The sequence below is a fragment of the Myotis myotis genome, unplaced genomic scaffold (genome assembly GCF_014108235.1).
Source record: "Myotis myotis isolate mMyoMyo1 unplaced genomic scaffold, mMyoMyo1.p scaffold_m19_p_6, whole genome shotgun sequence".
Lineage (NCBI taxonomy): Eukaryota > Metazoa > Chordata > Mammalia > Chiroptera > Vespertilionidae > Myotis > Myotis myotis.
The window spans coordinates 58,582,351-58,597,374 of NW_023416368.1; the positions used below are offsets into that span (position 1 = coordinate 58,582,351).

At 45.7% G+C, this 15,024-nt stretch overlaps 1 long non-coding RNA gene across 1 annotated transcript; it reads left to right on the top strand.

Annotated features, from left to right (window-relative positions):
• Positions 1–8,227: 8,227 nt before the first annotated feature.
• On the top strand, positions 8,228–10,609 carry LOC118657765. The gene is made up of 4 exons (XR_004968116.1): positions 8,228–8,444; positions 9,099–9,280; positions 9,364–9,464; positions 10,534–10,609. It is a non-coding gene; the product is annotated as an uncharacterized LOC118657765 (long non-coding RNA).
• The last annotated feature ends 4,415 nt before the right edge of the window (positions 10,610–15,024 follow it).

Consider the following 15,024-nt stretch of genomic DNA (forward strand, 5'->3'; position numbering starts at 1 on the left):
TTCTTGGCCTTTTTAATGCAAATCTGGAGGCGGGGGGAGCAAGGGAGGAGCCAGCGGAGAGTAATCTGAGGAGGGTTGGTCACTACTCACTTGGTCTGGGTTTTCCTTTGAGAATGCCCCTCTTGCGCTCCCTGGAAGGAAATTCTGGCTGCCCCCACAACCCCCTAAAGGTGCGGCCGAGCGCGCGCTCACGGATTGCTTACCACAAACAAATAGACCAGCCTGGCAGCTGCGCCCCAACAGTGAGCGTGCGGGGCGCGGGCTGCGAGAGATCGGGGGACCCCGGGGACTCGATGGGCGGCCTTGCCTCCAGGTCCCGGCGGAAATGCACTCAGCCCCCCCTCCTCGGAGGATGCTGTCTCCCCACCCTCCCTCGCGAGGCCCCGACCAGGGTTTGTTTGACCCCCATCCTGAAGTTTCTGTTCTGACCCGGGCTTCCCAGGGGAACTGCATCTCCCGGCACCAGCCCGCAGGCATCCGGGTCTTTGTGCCTTCAGCTTGCACCTGGGACCTGTACGTGTGCCCCTCCCTGACCTTTTAACAATCAGAATTACCAATAAAGTTGTAGGAGCAAAAACTTTGACCTGGAAAAGAAAACGCTGGGGTGGTTATTTTGTTGGGGTCAGTCGAGATTTTGCTGTTGTGGGAACGCCTCTGCAGAGTCTCCTTTGAATCACACACCGCGGCCCACCATGCCCGGCTTGGGAGAAGGCCTGCCCTCATTCCTTAAGGGACTGGGAGGACTGGGAGGACTCAAGTTCGAAGGCATCAGGGATCCTAGCACACACAGGCCTTGGAGCGGGGGAGCTCCGGAGAACCAGAGGGTGGGCCTCTGGGCGCGGTTTGTAAGGGCCAGTGCTGGGCACAAGGGACTGGCAGAAAATGTGCCAGGGGGGCAGGCTGGGAAAGAAGGGGAGCCGGGGGAGGAGCCCTGTCTAGCGACCCCCGAGTGCTAGTCGTGGCCTTGCAGAATTGACTCAACTACCCAGCATATGCCAGTGGGGTGCTTCGTGTGCAGAGGTGAACAAACAGGCCTGCCTCTCCCTTCCTGGACTGCAAATGGTAAGTTCACAGTTGGACACTGGAACTGGGGTGCCAGCAGATGGAAGGTGTGTGGTGGGGGCCTCCTTTCTTGGAATCGCCCCAAGTCTTTCCTAGGGGCAGGTCGTCTCCTCCCTCTCAGTCTCCCAAGCGGGTGGGCGGTGCAGATCCAAAGAGATAATCCTGGAAGAGCGAGCCCACCAAAGTTCTTTCATAGGTAAGGCGCGCGCGATCTTACTTTCCGCCCACTGGGAGCCGTCAACTGGCCGTGTCCGCAGGCCCCTTACTTCCCTCCTTTCTGAGAGATGTATTGGCCAGGCGACCCCGAGTCGTCCTGCTGTCTTTGTGGTCCTCCTGTTTAGTGGAGGGGGATAATGTGTGGGTGGTGAGAGCTCATTCTGTTACCTACTCGGGAAAGTCGCCGTCTGGAGGGAGAGCACCTTCTGGACCAGAATCGGAGTCCCCCCAAATCCAAAAGTCCAGCTCCCATCTTTTCTCCTGTGATGGAATGGCCGGGGTGGCTGCAAAGGGCGGTTCTTCTGCCGAGTTGGTCGTAGGCCTTTTCGTTTCTAAATAAAGCCCCAAGAGGACGAAAAGCCCCGCTCCCAAGACACACTATTTTGAAAATAAACCCCAAACGAAAGGAAAAACATTTAGAAACAAATAGCTAATCAGAGCCAGAGCTGGGAGAGATTCTGGAACTTGAGCCCAGGGGTGGAATGAAGGCTCTCTAGCCGCCAACGCTCCGGCCCCAACGCTTTCTTCTGGGGTCGCCCTGGTCCCTCAGACGCCCTAGTGCGGAGCTATAGGAGCCCAGAGCGGTTTGGCTTTTTTAAAGCGGGCACCTCCGCACACCCCGGAACAGCCGGGGCCCAGGCGCCCGGCGGCATTGTTTGGGGAGTCCGCGCGGTCCCGCTGGCCGCCAGGGGGAGCCGGGAGCCGCAGTGGGGTCTCCATCGCCGCCACGCCTACTGTCCGGTTCTGACCCGCCAGGTTCCGGGGCCAGCGGCCCTATTCTTACCCGCGCAACCCAGCCTCCACTCATCCTGCACAGGCTGCGTCATCTTAGCCACTTTGGTCGCAGCCCACTCCCTTTCCTTGCCCGCTCGTTCGCGCCCAGGTAAGTGCTTGCCCACGTGCCAGGCGCGACCGCGGTACGAGTTGATTGAGGGGGACGAGCTGATTGAGGGGGACAGGAGAATAACCTCCCATGGAAACTGGAGCTCAAGCGTGGACCTTGTGAAAAGCGCACGAAAGCGGATGCATGGTGACTCGCGGCGCGCCTCCCCAGCCGGGGTCGCTGTGCAACCGCAGAGTGACGCGCGCACGTGTGTGCAGCGGCGCCTTTACCCTAACTCAGCTGCGCTCTGGGTTGGCCCTCAGGCCTAGGGCCTCAGCCTTCGGGTCTTCGTAGATCCTTGCCACTTATCAAAAACCACCGAAGGCTTTTGCTTTTACAAACCGAGTCATGGCTCACCCCCACTCCCACCCCCGACCCCCTACCTCGGGTCCATTTAGTACTTGCCGGTTTTAGGAAGGAAACTATTCACAAAAAATCCAGGGTAAGTGGTGGTGGGTGGCAATTCCTCTGGGCAGCCTACTTAAAGGGGGCTGCCTGCCCATGGGTCCCTGGTGATGGGATTGCTACTCGCCCCTCCCCCCATCCAGCCTCGCCACGCACACAGTGGGCATCCCACCCAAATGCTGCAGGCCTGAAGAAGAACCTCGACAATCCGTGTTTCGGATTTGGCCCCGCTGCTCTGCTTTCGTTTCTGGACCGGCAGGACGCTGGCTCTCATTCTCAGAGGCTCTGCTCTGCGGGAGGGTCTCAGACCCCTGCGTCTGCTTTGTCCACCGAGAGCCCAGGAAACGCAGCCTCTCGCTTCCGCTGGGGAATAGCAAAGTTAAGGCATATGGACTCATATCGGAGAGGAAGTGCAATCAAAAAGGGGGAGAACAAGTGTAATATGTAGGCTTCCTAATTCTCAAAGTCCAGCACGAGCTTCGAAGTGGAAACAAGTTTCTTAGCCCCCAAATAACTGCAGCCCTGACCTACCCTTCCTTTCTGTCGGAAAGATTGGGTTTCCCTGTGTTAGGTAGGACAAGGTCTGGCCCATTACCAAATGCCATTCTTGCTACATGTTAAAATGTAGCATAGTATTTTGTAGACACTGTAAACCTTGTTAAGTTTGACCAGAACTCAATTGGAGAAGTTTGACCAACGGCAGAGAAGAAATCAACATGTAATTAACCAAATGGGGTATAAGCAGTGCCTAAGGCTCCCTTTGGGGAGGCAGAGCTTCGGCTGTGAATCCTGTCTCCTTGCTGCAAGTAAATCAAAGTACCTTGTTACAACCTCCTCTCCTAGAATAGCACACCCCAAGCAGCAAACCCTTTGAGTTCTCTAACGCTTGCCCCTTATGAAGAGGCAGGACCTTCTGGGAGGCTTTAAGCCTTTACAGCAACTCCTGAGTGGGGAAGGATGGAGTTAGCTAGGGCAGGCCCTGGCCGGCCTGGGTAGCCTGGTGAACCACAGTCCCTTAGCCCAGGCCATCAGGCTGTACTAAGAGACCGACTGCGGGGCTGTCTCCTGAAATCCTCACTGCTACCCGGCAGATAGGTGTGACTATTATTTTGCAATTTTGTCAGTAGTGGCGAGGAAACCGAGGGACAGAGAGGTTAAGTAACTGGAACCGGGTCACACGGTGAGTGGTTCAGCTCCTGGTGTTACATGCGCTGGCTTTAGGGACTCCTCTTGACCTATTGGGTGTTTCGCTTGGCTTTCATCGGCGGCAGGCCGGCCGGGTGGGTGAGGTCACCTTCTCTCCTGGGGCGGTGATCTTGGGCCATCCCTGCTACGGGAGGGGGGAGGCGGGCGCGGCGTGGCCCGCCATCCGCCGCATATCTCGATGGGATTCGCTGCAGCCATCTGGTGGCGCCATTTCCCAAAGAGATGGTCCCTCTAGGGCTGCTAGTTGGCTTCCGTTACCTGGTTGAGGCTCTGAGATGTTTTGCATTTTACATGTTGGGCGTGAGGCTGGCCTTCTTTCGCGGGTGGGTGGGTTACCTCATTCTTTCGGCTTTGGCCCTCCCTGCATCCGCGCCCCTAGGCGAGGACGAGCGCGCGGGAGGGGAAGCTTCCCCGGCAAACGCACGCGGGGCTGGTGCCTGCGGCTCCTCGCCGCGCGCCCTGGGACCCCTCGGGCCCTCGAACCCCAAGGGATTCAGGCGCGGACATCCGATAACGAGGTCAAGGCCTGCGGAGGGATAGTCTTTGCCTCGCATTGTAAGGAAAGAAGAGTCATGACTAAGAGCGAGAAGTTTAACCCGAGCTGTAGCGCCTGACTCAGGGGGCCCCCAGACCGAAGTTGGGAAAGCAAAGGAACTGTCCCGGGAGGCTCCGACTCGGCGGGGGCGGGGCGGGGGCGGGAGCCGAGAGGGAGGCCTGTCTGGTGCCCGCTTTCCCTGACCCCGCGGAGGACGCGGAGCTCAGCGCCCCGCTTTGGTCAGGACCGGCGAGCTGGCCGAGGGAGTTCGCGGGAGGGGAGGCGGAAAGCCAGGTTGCAGTCGGCATTCCTGCGCCCGCCGATGGTCCTTGGGGGCGAAGCAGGAGCCATCCCTGGGCCACCTGGCGGGCAGAGCTGTAACGGTGGGTGCGTCCAAAGCCAGTGTGAAGGCTTCAAGTTCCCAGACCTCTTTGTACCAAGTACAGAACTTGCTCTATGAGAAAGGCCTGAAGGCAGTGAATGGATGGATACTTTTGGAGTTAAGTAGAATTACTAAAAAAATTATACCTACAGGCGCTCTCCCTTCCGAGAGCACTCCCTCTCTCCACATCCCCTTCCCCCATTACCTTCCTCACTCCCATGCTCCTTCCTGTGCCTCTATAACTTGTTTCTTCAACCCATTTCTTCTACACATTACTTCTTCTACCTCTGGGATTTTATAAATAAATGTTCTCTTTATCGTTTGAAAAAAATTATACCTACAACGATAATCTACTGCAACATATCATCATCATTTTTTTACCCTTCTCCATCTGCAAGAGTGTTTTTAGTCAACAGCTGACTTACTTACGGTAGACGGAGAAAGCTGGTTTATTGTTCGGTGCTTCTGTCAGGAACAGCGGAAGGCACGTTATGGAGGCTGTCTGTGGTTGGTGCCTTGGGAGAGACCCAGGCCCAGTTTCTTTTATTGTTCCCTTGAGGATGTCTTTTGGGCCTATACATTTTGGGAGAAAGAATGGGGCTAGGGCGTGGCATGCCCTACTTGTGCATCCCTAGCTGCTCTGCTTCCAAAAGAAAAACAACAAAAATTCACCCAAACAAAAACACCTGGAGTGGGGGAGGCAGTTCAGCGGTATGGACCTCAGGAAAGGAAATGCCATTTGCACAGACCCACCCAGCCACCTTTTGTTTACCGAATAGGACCTCAAATTTACTGGACCAGTAGTAATTCTTTGGTCTTTGAGGTTAAAAATTTTCAAATTTGTGTCACCTGTGTACACCTAGTCTATTTTGCACTCTTAATTAAAGTAATATTTATGAAGTGCCTCTTATATGCAAGGAGCCTGACAGTATACTCCCCTCGCCCTTGTCCCTTTTTCCCCAATTTCCCTGTCTCTTTAGTCGCAGCAGTTTATTGCTCACTGATGTGTTGCAACTGCTGATGAGACTCTTGAAGCATCTGCTAATTGCTCACATTAGGAAATCCTGAATGGAAACGGCAAAATCCCAAAGCCATTCATAGAGGGCGGTCCAGAAGTCACAGTGTCTCTGGGAAGAAAGACCTGCTTCATTGTCTGATCTGAACAGCAGGGGTCACTGGCTAAGCTGGTGTTTCACTCTGGTGGGAATTTATTGCCATCAGATAAGTGCACAAAGTCAATACAATAAAGCCTGTTGGCTCTAAAGCAACAGATGGAATCTGAGTTCCTGCACACAAGTCCGATCTTTCCAGAGACAAATCCCAGGATAAAAAGCCCTTTGTCATTCTTACTGAACACATTTTTAGGGACACCACTTCATGCTCTGTGTCTGTCTGTCTGTCTGTCTGTCTGGGTCTTTGTCTATAAGGGTAGAATTTTATGAGGCCCAAACCAAGATATTTGTCATATTTATTAAAGTGATTCATCCTTTTGTGACATACTAGTGCAGTTTGCTGTGGGTCAGGGGGGCTTCCAGGGCAGCTTTTTCCAAGCTCAGCATTCCCATTTATTTTTATGGCACTGGCATAGCAAGAGGTGCTCCCATAATATCTTAACAGGCAAAGAGAGGGCTGGTGAACCCATTACTAGAAGTTAAATACTTACATTGGGAAGTGGTACATGTCACTTCCACTCACATTTCATTGGCCAAAATAAGTTAGAAGGCCACCCCTCACTTTAGAGGGGTGGAATGTGCAGTCCTGCCCTGTGGCTAGAAGTGGAGAACTGGATATTAGGGGGCAATAGGAATGCCTACCACATCTATGTACACATTTCCTATCTAATTCCATGCTGTGTATTGAGCTTAAGCTACTATTGCTGATCCATAATTGTCAAGTTATGAGTTAACACTGGTAAGGTTTATAGATTAATATGCTGTAAAGTTGGAGTCAGTGAAAAACTTGACAAGTGGAAAATGTTACCTGAACCTTTGTCTATGGTTATGCTTTGATTGGTATCAGAGCAGAGTCTATATGACAGCAAGCTAAGTTATGCTTTGATTTCATTGCATTTGTAACTGGCATGTTGACTGATATGAATAAATAAAAACAGACCACTGATAGGGGGGCAAGATAAATATAAAGCTGCTCCCTGGAACTGAGAGGCCATATACAAAAGTTCTACATTTCTAATTGGCAGTTTCAATGAACTTTCTATAGGGAATAAGAGCATTACTGGAAGAACATACCAAAGGAAATATGCTTTTAAAATGTGTTTACATTATATATAGAGAGTGCTTACAAGAATGTAACTTGGGGGGGCAAAACTCTTTTTTAGAAAGAAAACTACTTTCTGAATTAATTTATTTTAGCAAAATAAAAGCCTTGAGCAAACTGAAATGCATTGGGGTTATAGCTAGGGATACACATTTATGATATATTTTGTATAACATGCATTGCTGGTCTTCATGGATCAGATTTTTAATGGCGTTTTGAGGTGATCCAGCTATGAAAATACATTGAATGAAATGTAAATTGCCAGGAAATTAGATAAAGACAGTAGATTGAAGGAAGATAAAGGAACCCTCTAAGCTATTTGGATGCTCTTCTTATCCACAGAACAAGGAATGCCAAAAAAAGGAAGAGCATGCCTAGACTCCCCAGGGGAGGGGAGTCAGATTCTTTTTGCCACAGAGGGAGAAATAAGGATTCTTAGATTCTCTTCTTCAGCATAGTTGCCATCCAAGGAAGCAAATCCTGTGGTTTAGTTTGAGATATATATTTGGTACTGGGAGATACCCGCTTCTCCTAAACCAATATCTGGGGCAGGCTGAGGGTAAAAACTAGGCTGGGCTCAAATCTGACTTCACTACTTTCTAGCTGTGAGATCTGAGCAAGTTACCTAAACTCTCCGTGCCTCAGTTTCTCCGTCAGTCAAGTGGGATACTAATGCACCTCTGAGGACTAAAGGAGCACAGCACTTGGAAATATAGAGTAAATACTTTATATAACTACTATCTATTATGTTTTTCCACCAAGTCTAGTGCATTAGGTCAGCCAACTCTACTCACGGAGGCTTCCTCTGGGAACTTCTCACGTGGATGTAATGAAGTGTTAAGCGACTTACCCAGGTTGAAAATAAAGCCCCCAATCCCTGGGAAAGTTGGAATGACACTTGGCTGTGAAGGTCTGGGCCAGGTATGAACTCCACACCATCTTCCCAGGGAAGGGAAAACAAATTGGACTTACACTTTGCACACATTGAAGCAAAAATCATGCTCACTATATTGGAAAGAGATTTAATTATTTTTAAAATGTTGTTACTGTTGTTGGAATTTGAATTTGAAGTCAAAAATTGTATTACAAAATAGATGACAAGTAGTTGAAATATTAACTGAGGGAAACAGTCCTGGCACTCCAAGCAAAACCCTTGTAATTAATCGTCACTGGTAATCTCCTCAGGGTAACCATTACTAATTAGAAACATGTTTTGTCAACCCATCCAGATTCTAAGCCTGGTGATGGCAGGAGTATATATATTTTTGTGCTGCCACAGCCTCAAGACTAAGCAATATGTTTTGCATACAGCAAGTGTATAATTGATGTAGTTTATTACTCTGCAGCGAGATCTGAATAGAAAATTGTACACTAAAGGCAGACACAGAAGGATTTCCTGGTATGGAGCCATTCTCTTTTCCAGTCACATGCCATCATTGAGAGACAATCCAAGTGCAAGGAGTGAATTTGGTACTGACAGGGTGAGTAACAACATCTGGAGTCTGGCCTCCGCCCTGGGCCTTGACCTTCTCCATCAAAAAAGAGTAGACAGATAGTGCTCGTAGGAACATTATTCCAACAGTGTAAGAGTATAACCTTGTAAAATCCACTAGGGCAGTGTGACTCGTGTTTTGCAGAGCAGTTCACACTGAGTGTCAGTCTCAGCGTAAACAAATTGAAATCTCGTGGTGTACATGAGGGAATTCTCAACTCTCTATTCCTAGCCCCACCCCACCATGTTGGCCAACATGGTTCTATTAATCCGTTTTCTTCCTACTTTCTTAGAAGGCTAACATGCTGAGAGGTGGTACTTTATTATGTGATTAAAACTTTGTGTTACTTTCTAAAAATTATGCTAAAACATATATAACATAAATTTTACTATTTTTCCCATTTTGAAGTGTACCGTTCAGTGTTAACTTTTTAATCAAAGCGCTATTCACATTTTGGGAGAGCACTTTCTTTAGCCCTTTTACCCAAGGAGGGAATAGAAAAGTAGGGACACCCTTGTCATTTAATGGGTTCTCTCAGCAACAGCTCTGTAAAATGATTTAGTGGCAGAGGAAATAGAATTTACTGATCAAAATGAAAATGTTGTATTATGAGCAATAGCCGTTATTCTTTTTTCTCAACAGAATTGGTTAGACTGCCTAATAACTTAATTCAGATCACAGTTCCTTAAGCTGAGTCGACTCCAACCAGCAAGAGTAGACAGAGATCTGCTTATTCTGGTAACTGCAGCTATTCAAAGATCATCTCACTTCTTTGTGACCATGGCAGTAGAGACAAGAGAGCATCACCTTCCTATTCTCACCTGGTAAGACAACTCTCAGATCTTTCTCTCCCATATGGTAAGATCTTATTGGTGCTTCAAGTTCCATTAATACTCATCTCCAAAAGGTGGGGAAAACTGATGGCAGCAGTCAGAGACCATGTATTTGAGGAAGAGACCATGTGTTAAGGAGCCAAATAAAAGAGAGGTCAGAGGTGGGCAAGTGGAAGTATGTGTTTATTTTTAATTTAATTTTATTGCTGACAGTATTATAAATGTTTTCCATTTTCTCCCTTTTTGAAAGTGAAAGTATTTAAATGTGCTTTTGTTTCAGTCTTAATTTCTAGATAGAATAACTCAATTATTTGATAATTGAAGTGATAATTCTCTTCCATGGAGAGATTGAAGTTTGTAGAGAAAAGTGATAGAATCTAAATGTTGGAAAAGGTGTTTGAAATCAGCTGGTCTATTCTCCCACCCAGTGTGATGTTCTTGACAAGGATTCATCCAGTGTCTATTTGAACACCCACAGGGATGGGGAACTACAGATGAGCTCTTTTTCAAGATTATCTAACTACCTTCATTGTCTACTGCATTCATCAAGCAACTTTCATATTGGGAAGGATGCATAGTAGTCTACTTGTGTTGCCATAACAAAATACCACAGACTGGTTGTCTTAAACAACAGAAAAAAAAAATATATATTTTTATTGATTTCAGAGAGGAAGGGAGAAGGATAGAAAGATAGAAACATCAATGATGAGAGAGCATCATTGATCGGCTGCCTCCTGCACGCCTCACACTGGGGATCGAGCCTGAGCATGTGCCCTGACTGGAATCAAACCTTGACCTCCTGGCCCATAAGTTGATGCTCAACCCCTCAGCCACACCAGCTGGGCCAGAAGTTTATTTCCTCACAGTTCTGGAGGCTAGAAGTCCATAAACAAGGTGGTGGCAGGGTTGTTTTCTTAAGTCCTCTCTTCTTGGCTTAAAGATGGCCGCCCTTTTGCTGACTTTTCACATGGCTGTCCCTCTGTGCATGAGCACCCCTAGTTTCTCTTTTCTTAAAACACGTCTTATTGGATTAGAGCCCCACCCTAACTTCATTCATTTAATCGCTTCTTTAAAGACTGTATTTGACTAGAAGCTCCTGAAGGACAGAAATCCTGCCTTTTCCATCTTGGGTTGCCAGAGTGTAGCATAGTATTTAGCACATAGTAAGCATTCAGTACTCCAATGACCCCCAGTGAAATGAACTGACATGCATCTCTTTATTCCTTGTGCTATCATGTTGGAAGCCAAAGCAGGATTGGATGAAAATGGTTGAAGACACAGGAGAAAACAGTCTCCTGAGGATGCCTGGGCACATCAGGTAAGTCTTAAGTGTGTGACTATCTTTTGAGATTTTATACTTATCAGTTATGCAATGAGTTTTCATTGTAACTGAATGGCATTCATACTGGGAAACAGGTGTCAACGGTAATGTGATGATTTCTCATTTCCAAACAACTAGGGGCAGGTCATTGCAGATATTTGATAAAGCCAGTAGGTTTGCTTTAAATGGTTCAATGAACTGCTCTTTCTATTCTGTGTAGACAGATATTACCATTGTTTATGATTTTGGGGCAGGTTATTTTGTTCTAGATGACATATTTTCAATGAGGCATGCTCTTTTATTATTATTTCTTTGCCCTTCTCATTTAATGATATTTATAAACTCTTGGGTGTCACAGGTTCTTATTTAGCAGCAGAAGATTCATCCTGCTTGACTAACAATGTATCTATCATTCAGTTTCGCCCAACACTAATTGCTCAGTTGGTGGAGCTTGCATCTGGCTTCCCTGTTTCTCCATATGTACACTTCTTTCTAATGTCACAAATGCCCGTATGTGGTAGCCACTTTTATTTCCTCCATTTGCTTCTGCGTTTGTCCTGATGTTTCTTTCTACTTTTTCACGTTGCTATTAATTTTGAAAGGTCAATTGTTAATTATACACCTACCTTCATAAAATAAATATTTAAATACATATATTATTTTCACACTCACTACTAATTTTTTCCTTTGGACCTAGTTTGTTGAATATGGAGGATAAAGGTTAACCTTCTTGGCCTTCGAATATCACATACTCCAAACTAGGAAAGTAATTCTTCAGGACTGAAAATAGGGCATGAATAAATCGACAGACTTCAATATTGCTTGGAGCCATAGGAAATTATGGAAATGATCAAGAGAGTAGTTGGCATGGGAAAACTTTACTTGTTTATAGAGTAGTTATAGGACAGGTTAAGTAGCATATCCTATGTGGCTTGTGGTTCATGGATTAGACTGCATAATCTCTGGAAACATAAGGGACATCTGTGAATCCACTGTTAGTTCCTAAACTAAAGGCCCATAGGCCATTTGTTGATGGGGACAGATTCTTACACAGATTAGCAGGTGAATCTTTTCTAACACTGAGAAAGCTTGATGTTGGGGGTGGGGGTGGGGGGTAGTTATCCAAAAAGTGACATTAAGTTCCACAAACAGTTCATGAGATTAAAAAAATGAGACAAACCTCACATTGGATGTGAAAATAAAATAGTTATGAAAAATATAGTGGCAAGCTGGTAAGTCTACAACAGTGAAATCCTTTTGTCAAAGGGGTAGAAAATCCTCAGCAGAAATATTAGAAAAGTATGTAAGTACCAGTGCTCTTACTTAAGGAAGTAGACAGTTCACAATGGCCAGTGTTTCATTCAACAGAACTAAATAGGGTTAGAATGATAATTTAAAGTTGTTTCTCCATATGAAACTTACTTGAGTGTCAGACTTCCAGAAAGAACTCTGAACAATACCTTGCTATTTTTTCAGATATGTACATTTCTGACTTTTTACACTTTTACCCACTCTGAGTGTACAAAAATTATGTGTTCAAAATGTGTATATTTTTCTTAGCGAGAACTGATAACATGATAGTTTTCATATGAGAAGGATGGTTATCATAATTTTGCAAGATTGGGCCCCTGTTGCATTTAGTTGTTAGCAGAAGTGAGGGTATGTGATTGGTAGGGGTGGTGGTGAGTGTCAACAAAAGACAGAATAGATGCTTCTTCCTGTAATCTCCTTGTTTTTCTTATATAACTGACTATGTACATTCAACCCTCTAGCTCTCCAGACCATCTGTTGATTACCAGGCTCCTGGGAAGAGTTTTCTGGGTGGGCCAGGTCTTTGCTGTGATAGTTAAATGACAACAGTAACAATGGCCATCAAAACACCTGCAACCCCACAAGGCTTGTAAGAAACTTGTGTCACCCCCCGCCCCCCTCCTCCCAATGAACTGATGACACATGGGACTTGTGTCCCATAACAATTATCAAACGGGATGCCATTTCAGTTCCCCCACTCTGTGTTATAAGGTAATGATTTGGGGACATTTTCAAAGGGAATAGGCCGCCAAGACCATGTCTTTCAGTGCATGACCTCACTCCTGAGAAATTCCAGCAAGTTATTAAGCAATTTTATTTTTTTTTACAAGGAGAATTTCAATGTTCCATTCCTGGACCGTGTTACACATGGTATTTGGCGACCTCATTTTTCACTTAGGCTCGTGAGCGCTGCCACTGCACTTCTGACAGGCTGAACTGAGCAACAGCCTGGAGCATAATGCACACACAGATCCAAGCAAACTTGGCTTCAAGGTCTATATCAGTGACACCACTCTCCAAGGGAAGCAAATATTCCCGTTCATTTAATATCTGAAAATAATCTTCTAGTGTCCGTTAGACTGGCGTTGGAGACTGGGAAGGTGACCCAGGTGGTTACAGTCCATAGAACATTTATGTTCTTTGACGACCCACTCACTTCTGGGCTCCTGGGAGCTGTTTCCAATGGAATGGAGAGTGGAGAGAATCATAATTATGTCTCAGCCCTGGTTCATCACCCAACAGGGACCTGTATTTCTACATGTGCCCTTATAAATCTTTTAGCTAAATCAGGCTCAAATGTAAAACCCAGTCCCCTAGGGAGCTTTTCAATATAAACCAAAGTCTGGTTTGGGCTGATTTTTTTTTTAACTTTGTGAAATGAATTTACTCATGATAGTTACAGATTTAGTGCAAAGTCTTATTTATTTTACATGACACTGACAACAAAAACAAAACAAAAACCAAATGAACAAAAAGCAGAAACATCTCTTGAATACCTTATAACATATAGATCAAATTCTACTACTATATACATTTATATTTATGAAAATATAGCTTACCGGCTGATAGTATATTAAGAGGAAGCATAATATATTGGGGTAATGGACTGTCATTATTTTGCTTTTTAACTAAATACTGTTTTTACCTTCTTGTAGTATATACTCATAAGGAGATAAAGTAATGGAAATATGACAAACTTGTCCTTTCTGGTTGTTCTTGTGTCCCTTGACAATTATCAAACCTGATGCCGACTCAGTTGGGTTCAGTACAGGTTAAATCGTGAGCAAGTAGCATTCTGGCGTTAATCTCCTGAGGAGCGCTACCCTGATGCCCTGACTACCCCCAAAGGAAGAGATTCTATCCATCAGTGTTATGGGAGCCAAGCCCTTTACAATCTGGATTGGCTGATGTTACATTTCAAAGTCCAGACAGAGTGATACATTTCTCAGGAATGAAAAGAGAAGAAAGTATTGCAGTGAGGGTCACTGGTTTTAATCTTTGTAATTAATTACCCTTCTATAGCTTTTCTTTTCACTACAGATCTTTTTTATATTGAACATTCAACTCCTGATTTCAACCTCTGAATTTGAATGTTAGAATAAGTTACTGGAAGCTGTTAGCAAAAACTAAGTTGCCTGGAAAGGATCCTTGGGAGCTCTAGAATCCTGCAAAGAAATAATGGAAAACCCAGGGACCTCTAAATGCCATGTGACCTGCTGGGGGAAAAATAGCTTGCATTTTCTGGGGGAAAGGTGACTCTGTATTCATGTAATCATTTCAATTATGATTCTGCTTATTAGCTGTAAACCCCAGAAGTCACAAGGTTAATAGAAACCTTTCCAAAGACATATGCGTTAAACTTAGGGAATAGGGTCATATATTTTCAGAATTCAAGGTTTATTGGGAGGGGTATCTGTCTAGAGCAGCTGTGGGCAAACTATGGCCCGCGGGCCGGATCCGGCCTGTTTGAAATGAATAAAACTAAAAAAAAAAAAAAAAAAAAAAAGACCGTACCCTTTTATGTAATGATGTTTACTTTGAATTTATATTAGTTCACACAAACACTCCATCCATGCTTTTGTTCTGGCCCTCCGGTCCAGTTTAAGAACCCATTGTGGCCCTTGAGTCAAAAAGTTTGCCCACCCCTGGTCTAGAGTCTGTGTAGGGAACACTGGCTGCTGGCACATATGTTCTTGGCTTCTGTATTCTTTCTGTCTGCATCAAACACAGCTTATTCTTCAAACTATCAGAAGCTATGTAATCCTTAGGGATGGATGTCCCCTATATCCAGTATCATGTAAGCAATAGAGGTATGTGTCTATTTACCTAACTAAGAAAGGGCCTCGGCAAGCAATTTGTAATATTTAGTGATATGCTTTTGTATTTTAGTACATAATTTATGTTAGAGTAAATTTTTTAGGTCTGATTGTTTTGGTTGATTCACTTTGAATTTCTAGCTCTTAATTCAATATAGTTTAAAATTGATTTTCTGCCCTGACTGGTTTGGCTCAGTGGATAGAGCGTCGGCCTGCGGACTGAAAGGTCCCAGGTTCAATTCCGGTCAAGGGCATGTACCTTGGTTGCAGGCACATTCTCAGTAGGA